Here is a 13,872-nt window from a genome sequence, read left to right as displayed (position 1 = left end):
TGATGAAAACAGCCTTCTAACTTGTATTCTTGCTATCAGACCAGAGTGCCAACATCTGGGATAATCACAAATTTCTTTTTCTATTTAATCACTGTATTTCTATATTTAAAAATCAAAACTATTTGAGGAAGACTAAAAAGTAGCCCTAAGTCAAGGAAATAGAAAAAGGCAGCTTTGAAATTTGGAAAGAACAGTTTCATGATTTACCTTTTGTGACTTAGCGTATTAATTGATTTATGTGAAAGAACTTCAGAATTTTTTCTATAAGCACTATCTGCTAGAGCTCTTTCCTTCCTCTGAAGGCTCTTGAATCAATTATCATGTCCCAAGAGCTTGGTCCCACAGCAACATGGCCTTCCTTAACTAAACCAGTGCCTTGGTCTATTACATAAGTCGTTAAATTTCACTGAATTCCAACCATTTAGAGTACCTGTAATGGGTGGAAAGAAGAACAAAGCACTGTCACTACATGATCTATTGTCCTGGTCTTCAAAGATAGTATCCTCTCAAACTGGAGAGATGCAAATGGGCTCACACAGGCAGTCTGTTAAACCTTTTGTGATTAGCTTGGTACTCTCCAAAGAAAATTAAGCTTCTGGGGGTGGGGGTAAAATATTTAATTTGTGGTTTAAGATTTCTAGTCTTTTGATTGAAACTTTTGAAAAGCAATAAGCAAATAGTAAAATAGCCTGCCAAGTAAATAGTTCCTTGAAATGGCATTTAAAGAATATAGTTTATACAGTTATAGCATTCATATAAAATAACAATAAAATTTTAAATTATTCAGGATTTCATTTTATACCTTTACAAGATTTGCAACTTAGTAAAGTTTTCATCTCTCTTCTATTGAAGCTAAATGGAAATTTATCAAGCACTGGCTGATAGTTTTTATTTTGTCTTAAATAAACTGAACTTAAGATTTTAAGCATTTTATATATTTTCATGAAGTATGTGAAAAATATCAACAGTGCTTTTCCAGAATCTGCTATTCTGTCCAAGAACTATAAGCTTGGTTTGTAGCATGTCAGTCTTTCTTTATCTGAATTGTATTATTTATGCTTCTATTTTGCTGCAATTTTATTGTTCTTAATTCTTACCACCTTTTTTAAGAAGAAAAAAGCATGATGGTTTAATTTGTAAAGTTAAGAGTTATTTGTTCTTGATTACAACACTCAACATGCAAATTGCTTTCATCTCTTGGTACAGAAATGGCATCATGCCATTTTCCTGGGATATTTAATCCAGACATACTTTTTCCTGAGTAACCTTTATCTTTGTGTCTTCCACCAATTACCTTTTCTCCCATTTTACAATGATCCATAAACCCTTCCATCCAGGACACTTGAGAAATGAGGTCTTTAGTTCAGCTGAGTAACCATCAGTCAGTTCAGTTTATTTCAGTCGCTCAGTTGTGTCCGACTCTTTGCGACCCCATCGAATCACAGCACGCCAGGCCTCCCTGTCCATCACAAACTCCCGGAGTTTACTCAAATTCATGCCCATCGAGTCGGTGATGCCATCCAGCCATCTCATCCTCTGTCGTCCCCTTCTCCTCCTGCCCCCAATCCCTCCCAGCATCAGGGTCTTTTCCAGTGAATCAACTCTTCGCATGAGGTGGCCAAAGTACTGGAGTTTCAGCTTCAGCATCAGTCCTTCCAATGAACACCTAGGACTGATCTCCTTTAGAATGGACTGGTTGAATCTCCTTGCAGTCCAAGGGACTCTCCAGAGTCTTCTCCAGCACTACAGTTCAAAAGCATCAATTTTTCGGTGCTCAGCTTTCTTCACAGTCCAACTCTCACACCCATACATGACCACTGGAAAAACCATAGCCTTGACAAGATGGACCTTTGTTGGCAAAGTAATGCCTCTGCTTTTTAATATGCTATCTAGGTTGGTGATAACTTTCCTTCCAAGGAGTGTCTTTTAATTTCATGGCTGCAATCAACATCTGCAGTGATTTTGGAGCCACCAAAATTAAAAGTCTGAAACAGTTTCCACTGTTTTCCCATCTATTTCCCATGAGGTGATGGGACCAGATGCCATGATCTTAGTTTTCTGAATGTTAAGCTTTAAGCCAACTTTTTCACTGTCCTCTTTCAGTTTCATCAAGAGGGTTTTATTTCCTCTTCACTTTCTGCCTTAAGGGTGGTATCGTCTGCATATCTGAGGTTATTGATATTTCTCCTGGCAATCTTGATTCCAGCTTATGCTTCTTCCAGCCCAGAGTTTCTCATGATGTACTCTGCATATAAGTTAAATAAGCAGGGTGACAATATACAGCCTTGACGTACTCCTTTTCCTATTTGGAACCAGTCTGCTATTCCATGTCCAATTATAACTGCTGCTTCCTTACCTCCATAGATGGTGCAAAATCATTAATTTTTCAATGGATTAATATAGTGTCATTTCCAGCTCAAGATCCTAGCTTATTCAACTTTTCTTTTGATGATTTCAAAGGCACTTGGAAAATGAAAGTTAAATTCTGCACCACTGTCAGTATGCAACAGGGCTTCAATTCAAAGTGTCTATTTCTAAAATCTTAATTTTTATCATAATTTGACTTAAGAATGAATTTCTTACTGTAACAAAGTTATGATCAGAACATTAATTTTACCTGTGGTTTACCCCACACTCTTTTATAGCTTTCATTATTTATTATTATACTGCCCCACTGTGAAATTGTACCACAGTCTAAATGCTCTGTCAACACTAATAAAATTTTAAAACTAAAGTTCCAGGCCAGGATTCCTAGATTCTTAAATTCCAAGTCTAACTTGTATTCTTATATGCAACAGAAATTAAGGTCTATCAAAAGTAGAGGGTCCAAACAGGAAAAATTAACTATATTTTATCTAATAAGCATTAAACAATCTAATATATGACTTAAGATTTTTGTTTTCTAATCTGCTATAGTCATTCAAAATAATACTGTAAAAAACCAACAACAATGGGTTGTACTTGGAAAGTGTATGAGTCTAGCATTAGGGGCTTGGATTATAGACTCATCTTAATATACCACAAATATCCTTGTAGAAGTCCTATCTCATCTCTCACTTTCAATTTCTCACTGGTTAACAATAGTGTAGACTTGTTACTATGCTTGAGAGGACTCCCTTCTAAAACTTGTTTTGTGTCTAGTTTCCTCTTTTAATTAGATGGTTTATGATATTATACAAAGATACTATACTGCAAGTAAATTCATTAGACTATGAGCTCATCCAGAGCTTATTCATCAATCATTGTTCCAGATACATGGTTGTTAGTCAACAATTATATTAAAATAAATTCACCTATAAATAAGAAAACTTCTGGGTATTATTTTAGAGTTCACTTATCCCTTATCATTTGAGTATCATTTGTTAAATGATCATCTATCTTGACTTTCCTGAAGACAGTGCAGTGGATAACTTATTTGTCCTTAGAAAGTAGACTTATTATGAATCAGAAACTGTAGATATTCAGTGATTAGTAAAAGAGACAGACTTCCTTTACAACATAAAATTTTCATTCTAGTTCAGGAGACTGTAAAAATAATTCAGATTAATCAATTGCAAAGTATTAATGTCACAAAGAAAACAAATAAGGGACTAGAAAAGGCAATAACAGAATGAGAATTTAGTTACATAGAGTGGTCAAAGAAACAAATCTTTGATTAGATAATAGCTAAGCTGAAAACTTGAGGATGAGAAGGAACTGATGTGGACAGCTAAGAAAGAACATTGCAAACACACTGAAAAAGGGATGTTTTAATGTGTTCAAACCAGAAAAAATACTAGTGAGGCTAGAGTGTAATAAATAGAGAAGTATACACAATGAAGTTAAAGAAATAGACAGTTGCTACATAGTAGAGGTCTACAGCCATGGAAAAGAATTTCAGTATTCTGTGTACAGGAAGAAACAAAAAGTTTTTATCCGAGAAATGATATAACTTAATGAACCTTAGGATGTAAAGATTTTAAGTGGGAAACTCAGTTTGAGGTTTCTGATCTTGTAAGAAATAGTGGTAAAAGATAGTAGTGGCCTGTGTTTCAGTTCCGTTCAGTTCAGTCGTTCAGTTGTGTCCGACTCTTTCTGACCCCATGGACTGCAGCACACCAGGCTTCCCTGTCCATCACCAACTCCCAGAGCCTGTGTTTGGGTAGTGACAGTGGAGAAGAACCCATTAGACAAACTTGAAATATATTTTTGTAACTATTATAAACAAGATCTTATGTAGCATCAGATGTTGAGGATGAGGGGGAGTGTGGAATTTATGATGAGTCTATGTAATTAGCTTTAACAAACTGATGAATCGATACCATTTACTGGAGTGTGGAATGTTGGAAGTGGGCAAACACTTGGAGGACGGGCTTCTGTGAGGCTCTGTGAAGATGTCTGGCAGACCACCTGGTGGGTGGAATACAACTCGAATACTAACTCTGAGCTTGATATAAAAGTCTGTGAGTTAAATTTTCAGTAATTTAAAGAGATGAGTATGGATGATATCACCTTTAAAAAAGGATGGCTTTTGTTTGTTTGTTTTTTGGTGAGAAGAAAACCCAGAACTAAATTTTGAAAGCATCACAGTTAAATACTCAAGTAGGAAAAGAAGAACTACAAAGCACGGAGGAAGATCAACAAGGTATTATTGTTGTTAAATCACTCAGTCGTGTCTGACTCTGCGACCCCATGGATTGCAGCACTCCAGGCTTCCCTATCCTTCACCATCTTCCAGAGCTTGCTCAAACTCATATCTATCCAGCTGGTGCTGCTATCCAACCATCTCATCCTCTGTTGTCCCCTTCTTCTCCTGCCTTCAGTCTTTCCGAGAGTCAGGGTCTTCAACAATGAGTCAGCTCTTCGCATCAGGTGGCCAAAGTAATGGAGCTTCAGCGTCAGCATAAGTCCTTCCAATGAATATTCAGAGTTGATTTCCTTTAGGATTGACTGATTTGATCTCCTTGCAGTCCAAAGGATAGTGTTAAGGAATTTAACAAGGTATAGTGTTAAGGAACTTAAGAAAACTTAAGTTCTCAAGTTCTTAAGTGTTAAGGAACGTAATAGAAAACTGTGTTTCAAGAAAGGAGGATGGAAACATCCGTATTAATGGTAACTGAAAGGTCTCTTACATGAAGAGAAGGTAGTATTCATTGGATTTGGTAACATGGAAGTTTTTAATGACCTTAATGTGTACTTTTGAAAAAGCGGTAGAGCTAGAAGACAGACTGAAGTGCATTAAGTGCATTAAAGGTAACTGGAAAGTAAACAAATGCAATATATTTTCTATGAAAACTGTCAGAGAATTAGAGTTGAAGGCAGATATAAGGTCAGTGGAAGGCTTTCATAATATAGCCTAGAGTATAATATGCTTTCAATAATTTCAATATTATTTTTACAATAATAAGTATAATGTGCTTATTGGAATGCTACAGAAGTTATGAAAAGCCTGATTATGATGGAATGAGAGGAGGCAAACTAAGATTCATTCATTAGGAAAATAAGTGTAGAGTGGGTCCTGGAAACTTATAGATAGAAAGTTCTTTGATAGATGTTGTTGGGTATGGGGGTATTTACTCCATTGTTACAGTTGGAAAGAAAATGGAATGCCTATTAATGTAAGTCTACAAGCTTACCAATGGTAAGGTGAAGCAGTTTGAATTTAATGTTTTCCATTTTTCAAAGAAGGATGAGTATAGATAATCCTATAGAGACACTAAGAGAATGAAGGGAGTTTAATAATTGAAGAGGAGATGTGAACTCTTTTCTTGGTATACAAAAAAGTGAGAAACACATTTTCTTGGTAGAAATGAGTATCTGTCTGAAGTCTGTGATTTAACATCTGTATCTGCCTCTGTCTTCACATGGCTTTATCCTGTGTGTCTTCACATAGCCTTCTCCTCTGAATCTCTGACTTTGACTCCTGTCTTCTCTTTTTCTGTCTTATAAGGATAACTGTCATTATATTTAAGCCTCACATGAATAAATATGAATGATCTAATCTTGAGATCCTTAACTGAATTATATCTGCAATGACCTTTTTTTCTAAATAAGATATCACATTCATAGGTTCTGGTAGACATATATTTTGGCGGGGGGCATCATTTGACCAACTGCATTAGGGTTTACTGAAGAGCCATTATTTTATTTATTAAACCATCTGATATATTGAAATACTATATGCTGAATGTTCAAGTATCAACATGTGTCAAGATGTAAGAGAATGGACTATCAGAGTATGTGGCTTTATTTTTAAACACTGCACAGAAGTTAATGGACTGAAAACTTTTAGGCTCCTCACTTTTAATATGAAAATAATAAAGTTTATCTACTTGAAGGCTAGGAATCATCAAAAACAATCCTCTGTGGTTTTTGCTTAGAAGACCTCTGTATATTTCACCCAAAGCATCTTGTTTTTTTAAATGATCTTAAGACATGAAGGTGTGGTACCAAATGATAAGATAATACACATTTTTTCCTTCTGAATCACACTATGAAAACATGGAACACCTCCTACTAAAACACACATTTTCACTTAGAAGTAAAGACAAAGAATTATGCATCGTTTATTACTGAAAAATTATTTTGAACTCATATTCTAGATTACATGGATATTTTTCTCACAATTGTCTCTCTCAAAGGGAAAGAAAAGCTATTCTCACATACTTCACTTAAAATGTATTAAACTCAACTTATATTTAAAGCAATAGAAAGATCAATAAAGTGTGTATTAGACAATTTTAAAATATATTGTGATTCTATATTATGATCAGCTAAGATAGATCAAGAGCCAGGGAAAGTGAGAAATAAATGTCAATAATCAGAAGGAAAGAGAAATACATTAGAAATGAATCTTGGTGAGCTAAAGTCACTCATCACAATTTTGTCATTACTGTGTGCATTGTCACAGCAGTCCCCAACCTTCGTGGCACCAGGGACCAGTTTCATGGAAGACAGTTTTTCTGCAGCCAAGGATGGCGGAGGTGGGGAGTGGGTATACTTCAAGCAGCAGTGGAGCGATGGTTCAGGTGGTAATGCAAGTGATGAGGAACTGCAGGCAAGATTAAGCTTTGATCACTTGCCCACTGCACACCTCCATCTGTGTGGCTGGGCTCCTGACAAGCCTTGGACCAGTACCAGTCCATATCCCGGGGGTTAGGGACCCCTGCATTATCAGTTTACTATCACCTGTTATCTGTGTTCCTTCAGGAATTAAAAGACACTGCTATTCAGGGCACAGTAGGCATTGGGAACAATAAACTCCTATTCTCAGCTATTTATTCTTTATTCTTAAGAATATAACTCTAGTGATGGATGTTAACTAGACTTAAATTGTAGTGATCATTTCATAATTATGCATGTATTGAATAATTATGTTGGAAACCTGATACTAATATAATATAGTTATATGTCAGTTATACTTCAGAAAATGTTTAAACACCATAATAGCTCTATGACACACATTTAAGGGAGAGAGAGAACTATTTCTGTACTTAAGAGTCAGCAGCAAGGAGAAATCAAGCCTAGGACTATACTGGATCCCAGGCTCATGTCTCTTTCCTCTCTTACCATATATGAGGGCCAAATCCAGAATAAAGTTTTATATTAACAAAGGGAATTCAGAAACCACTACATTTTATAATGAAGAAAAAATTGACATAACAATTTAGCAGATTTATAGATAAATAATAACAGTCACTAACGTAAGTTCAATATATACCTTCTACTAAAATTCACATTTACTGCTTATATAAATAAGTAAAGAATTACCTCATTCGATCTTCACAAAAACTCAGTGAATTCATATTGCTGTTCTCTTTTATAAAGGAGAAAACAGGCTAAATGAGATTAAACCACTTGCCCAAGCTAACAGATAACAAATGGAAGACATAAGATTCAAAGTCAGCTCTATTTGTCACATCATCTTTTCCATGGGAGCATTTTCTAGCATATTTTTCTTACTCAGCAGTAAAAACAGAGCTAGTAGTTCAAGATTATTTCCTACTACAATTTGAAAAACTTTAGTAGTCTTCTAAGGCATCATAAAATATACCATTTGTTGCAAGTCAAAAGTCATCAGATAGTTGTCATCCTAAGACAGGCCAGGAATATTGCCTTCCCTATCTGTACCTTGCTTGAATTGCCAATTTCTCCTACATTAATGTTCCCACAGTTCTTACCTGGCAGTCCTATCATCCTCTAGATTTGGAGAAGAGGGACACTGGTAGTGATGTCTAATACAGCCACCATCTTATCTCAAATAGAAATAATTTCTACTACCATAGGGCTTCTGTGGTTGCTCAGCTGGTAAAGAATCTGTCTGCAATGCAGGAGACCTGGGTTTGACCCCTGGGTTGGGAAGACCCCCTGGAGAAGGGAAAGGCTATGCACTCCAGTATTCTGGCCTGGAGAATTCCATGGACTACTCCATGGGGATCACAAAGAGTTGGACACGACTGAGCGACTTTCACTTTCACCACTACCGTAGACAGAAATTAAAAAGTACAGAACCTATTTGATATTCTAATTGCTCTCTACAATTAAGTTATTTACTCAGCATAGAACTCTAAAATTTAAAAAATTGATGATTTATGCAACATTTTTACAGTATTCAAATAAACATTTTAATAAATTTTAAGTGAGAAAATATCCTCAACCATACCAACTTAAAATTATGATTAATGTGCACAAACCTCAATACTTTCTTGTTCATTTTGTAGTACATTAATCAGAGTGTAACAAACAACTTCCTATTTAAATACTTGTCTGTGCCTGTTGGGTTTCCCAGGTGGTGCTAGTGGTAAAGAACCCACCAGCCAATGCAAGAAACATGAGATACGGGTTCAGTCCTTAAGTCGGAAAGGTCCTCTGGAGAAGGGCGTAACAACCCACTCCTGTACTCTTGGAGAATGCCATGGACAGAAGAGCCTGTCGGCTACTGTCCAAAGGGTGCAAAGATCGGACATAACCGAAGTGAGTGAGCACACACAGTGTGCCTGTCACTGTTATTTTCACCTTTTAGCTGAAGCTAACGTTGGTCAGCATTATGTAAACAGTTATTTTATTATTCTCAGTACAAAATTGAAACCAAGAACAAGATAAAAACCAGCTGCTAAAAGTCTGAAGCTAGTAGTAAATCAAATGGAGGTACACAGAATATCTCTGAACCTTCAAAATATAAAAGTTTTAAATGTTACCCAAACAAGTACCTGCCTCCTGAGAAATCTGTATGCAGCTCAAGAAGCTGCAGGTTCAAGTTAGAACTGGACATGGAACTACAGACTGGTTCCACACTGGGCAAGGAGTAAGTCAAGGCTGTATATTGTCACCGTGCTTATTTCACTTACAGCAGAGTACATCATGTGAAATGCTGGGGCTGGAGGAAGCACAAGCTGGAATCAATATTGCTGGGTGAAATATCAATAACCTCAGATACACAGATGTCACCACCATTATGGCAGAAAGCAAAGAAGAACTAAAGAGCCTCTTGATGAGAATGAAAGAGGAGAGTGAAAAAATTGGCTTAAAAACTCAACACTCAAAAACTACGTTCATGGCAGCCGGTCCCATCACTTCATGGCGATAGATGGAGAAACAATGAAAACAGTGACAGATTTATTTTCTTGGGCTCCAAAATCACTGCAGATGGCGACTGCAGCCATGAAATTAAAAGATGCTTGCTCCTTGGAAAAAAGCTACAGCAAATTTAGACAGCATATTAAAGAGCAGAGACATTACTTTGCCACCAAAGTTCTGTCTAGTCAAAGTCATGGTTTTTCCAGTAGTCATGTATGGCTGTGAGAGTTGGACCATGAAGAAGGCTGAGCACCAATAATTGATCCTTTTGAACTGTGGTGTTGGAGAAGACTCTAGAGAGTCCCTTGGACAGCAAGGAGATCCAACCAGTCAATCCTGAAGGAAATCAGTCCTGAATATTCATTGGAAGGACTGATGCTGAAGCTGAAACTCCTATACTTTGGTCACCTGAAGTGAAGAACTGACTCATTGGAAAAGACTCTGATTCTGGGAAGGATTGAAGGCAGGAGGAGAAAAGGATGACAGAGGATGAGATGCTTGCCTGGCATCACTGACTGGATGGACATGAGTTGGAGCAAGTTCCAGGAGTTGGTGATGAACAGGGAACCTTCATGTGCTGCAGTTCATGGGATCGCAAAGAGCTGGACATGACTGAGTGACTGAAATGAACTGAAATGAGTAAAAGTGTTACATTTAAATATGCTTATATGTAGGGTTTGAGATACATCTAAATTTAAATTAGATCCCAACCAACATATAATCTATTTCCATAATGCTCCATAATATGAATAATTATGTTAATAATTGAACATAATAGAGATTCTAGAAAAACCATGTTTTAATACTTGAGTTTTGTGCTTATTCATTCTAAATACTGATACCTTGTTGTTGTTGTTCAGTTGCTAAATCATGTCTGGCTCTTTGTGACCCCATAGAGTACAGCATGCCAGGCTTCCCTGTCCTTCACTATCTTATAGAGTTTGCTCAAGCTCATGTCTATTGAGTCAAATGATGCCATCCAACCATCTCTTCGCCCGCTACCCTCAGGACTTCCCAGCATCAGGATCTTTTCCAGTGAGTTGGCTTCTTCACATCAGGTGGCCAAAGTTTTAGTTTCACCTTTAGCATCAGCACAGCTTTAGCATCAGTTCTTCAAATGAATGTAAGGGTTGATTTCCTTTAGGACTGTGGTTTAATCTGCTTGCAGTTCAAAGGACACTCAAGAGTCTTCTCCAGCAATACAATTTGAAACCATCAATTCTTTGGCACTCAACCTTCTTTATGGTCCAACTCTCACATCTGCACATGACTACTTGAAAACCATAGCTTTGACTATATGGACCTTTGTTGGCAAAGTGATGTCTCTGCTTTTTAATATGTTGTCTAGGTTTGTCACAGCTTTTCTTTCAAGGAGCAAGTGTCTTTTAATTTCATGGCTGCAGTCACTGTCCACAGTGATTTGAAGCCCAAAAAATAAAATCTGCCATTGTTTCCACTTTCTCATCCATTTGCCATGAAGTGATGGGACTGGATATCATGATCTTAGTTTTTCAGAATGTTGAATTATAACCTAGCTTTTTCACTCTCCTCTTTCACTTTCATCAAAAGGCTTTTTAGTTCCTCTTTGCTTTCTGTCATTAGCATAGTATTATCTGAATATCTTAGGTTGTTGATATTTCTTCCTGCAATCTTGATTCCAACTTTTGAGTCACCCAGCCCAGCATTTCACATGATGTACTCTGCATGTAAGTTAAACAAACAGGTGACAATATGTGGCCTTGATATACTCCTTTTCCAATTTGGAAATGGTCCATAGTTCCAACTGGTTCTAACTGTTACATCTTAACCTTCATACAGGTTTCTCAGGAGGCAGGTAAGATGATCTGGTATACCGATCTTAAGAATTTTCCACAGTTTGTTGTGATCCACACAAAGGTTTTAGTGTAGTCAATGAAGCAGGAGTAGCTTTTTTTCTGGAATTCCCTTGTTCTTTCTATGATTGAGTAGATGTCGGAAATTTGATCTCTTTCCTCTACCTTTTCTAAATCCAGCTTGTATATATGGAAGTTCTTGATTCATGTACCTTTGAAGCCTAGCTTGAAGAATTTTGAGCATTCATTATCTTGCTAGCACATGAAATGAGTGCAATTGTACGTGAGGCAGTTTGAACATCTTTCAGCATTGCTTTCTTTGCGACTGGGATGAAAACTGAGTTTGCCAGTCCTGTGGCCTGAGCTTTCCAAATTTGCTGGCATATTGAATGTAGTACTTTAACAACATCATCTTTTAGGATTTTAAATAGTTCAGCTAGAATTCCATCACCTCCATTAGCTTTGTTCACAATAGTGCTTCCTAACGCCCACTTGACTTCACACTCCAGGATGTTTGGTTCTAGGTGAATGACCACACCATACCATCATGGATATCTGGGTTATTAAAACCTTCTTTGTATTTTTGCCACCTCTTCTTAATCTCGTCTGCTTCTGTTATTTCTATCCTTTATTGTGTCCACCTTTTCATGAAATGTTTCCTTGGTATCTCCAATTTTCTTGAGGAGATCTCTAGTCTTTCCCATTCTATTGTTTTCCTCTATTTCTTTGCATTGTTCACTTAGGGCTTTCTTATCTCTCTTTGCTGTTCTCTGAAACTCTGCATTCAGTTTGGTGTATCTTTCCTTTTCTCCTTTGCCTTTTGCTTCTCTTCTTTTCTCAGCTATTTATAAGACCTCCTCAGACAACCACTTTGCCTTGTTGCATTTCTTTTTCTTTGAGATGGTTTTGGTCACTGTCTCCTGTATGATGTTACATACTGATATCTTGATATATATTAAAAATCAAGCAAATGAGGATCATATTTTGTAATGAGAGTGTTTATTCCTAAAGAGCTCATTGGTGATTTTTATTCAGGAAACAAAGAGGCTTAAGAACCTAGTCCTGGGAAAAAATCAGCCATAACTCAGCAGTTCTTGTTTCCTCATCCTATTAGAATACTGATTTGGTTTAGCACACCATTCTCAGTCAAGAAGCAAACATTACATGAAAACTGTAACAGTGGAAAGCGGATCTCTGAGACTTCCCTCCTGAGAAGATCTGAGAGCTCTCTTTTTAAAATTCTGTTAAATTCCTAGATTCTTCAATTCTTCCTATGTCACATTTCAACTACCAATTCAAATCTGAAAAAGGAAGATATTCTGAAATATCAAAAATTGTCTCCTATGAATGAGGAAGAAAATTTACATTTATAGTTAATACTGCAGACCAAAGACAGGGAATGAAACCTATTGACTCCTTCCAATGTACATATTTTATCAAGAAACATATATATCCATGATCCAGTGGTAACCAATTTATATGTTACCCAGGTTGTTTTGTTTTCTAAAATAGTCCTGCCTATGATATAATAACGAAGACCATAAATGTGCTCCCTAGCTAACCCCTATGGCTTGAAATGCATCATAAAATGAACTTTCTATATAAAAATATTTACTGAATGAGAAGAAAATATTAACATAAAACTTGTATTGTTACATTATGAAGCTTGTGATGCATTCTTTTTTTATGATCATAAAGAAGAAGTCATCTTATAAAGTCATCCTTCATCATAAAGGAGAAGTCATCTTAAAATAGTTTGGGTTTATTTCCTTTCCCATTTTCATACCTAAATATAATAATCACAAAAGGTTTTTCAAAAGGTTCCCTTTTCATATTCCTAACTTATAGTGTATTTGAAATAGTGTCATTATTTCCTTACCGTTTGGAGCTTTTTCACATGAGCATATGCATTGTGGTCTAGAAAAATTTGCTTAAAAACCAGTGAAACATTCTGATAGCTTATTTACTTTCACATGCCACCTATTTCTGTTATTAGCTTGTATATAAATTTTGGGTTTGTGATTAGTTCTGGTGGTTGCTAATTTTGCTTTTAATAATTTAAACGGTTCCTGGTAAACTTACCTTCTCTATCTTCCTTTTGTATTCATTAATACTGATGTATTATCAAACACTCCTGAATGAATTCTTTGACTCACTGAGGTTTTACTAAGTTTCTGGGCAAGAATCCATATCAAATAAAGTGATGCATTTGTCTGTGATGGATTTCTGCATGCATCATTGGTGAAATCCTGGAAGGGCCCCTGGAATCAATGGATCATGTTCTTTATGTTCAAGGTACAGATTGCCTAGGTTCATCACACACCAGAACTCTTGGTTTTGCTTAAACTTGCTTTGAGTCAAATAGTCCCACACACATACAAGACAAACACTACCGAGGGATTTATTTTCCTCAAGAAGCTGTGCAATACCAGCCAAAGAAAGCAAACATCAAGGAAAAAAACTCTTATGATGTAACTAAAACTCA

The sequence above is a fragment of the Cervus canadensis genome, chromosome 3 (assembly GCF_019320065.1).
Source record: "Cervus canadensis isolate Bull #8, Minnesota chromosome 3, ASM1932006v1, whole genome shotgun sequence".
In the NCBI taxonomy this organism is placed as follows: Eukaryota; Metazoa; Chordata; class Mammalia; order Artiodactyla; family Cervidae; genus Cervus; species Cervus canadensis.
Note: the sequence above shows the minus strand (reverse complement) of the source record.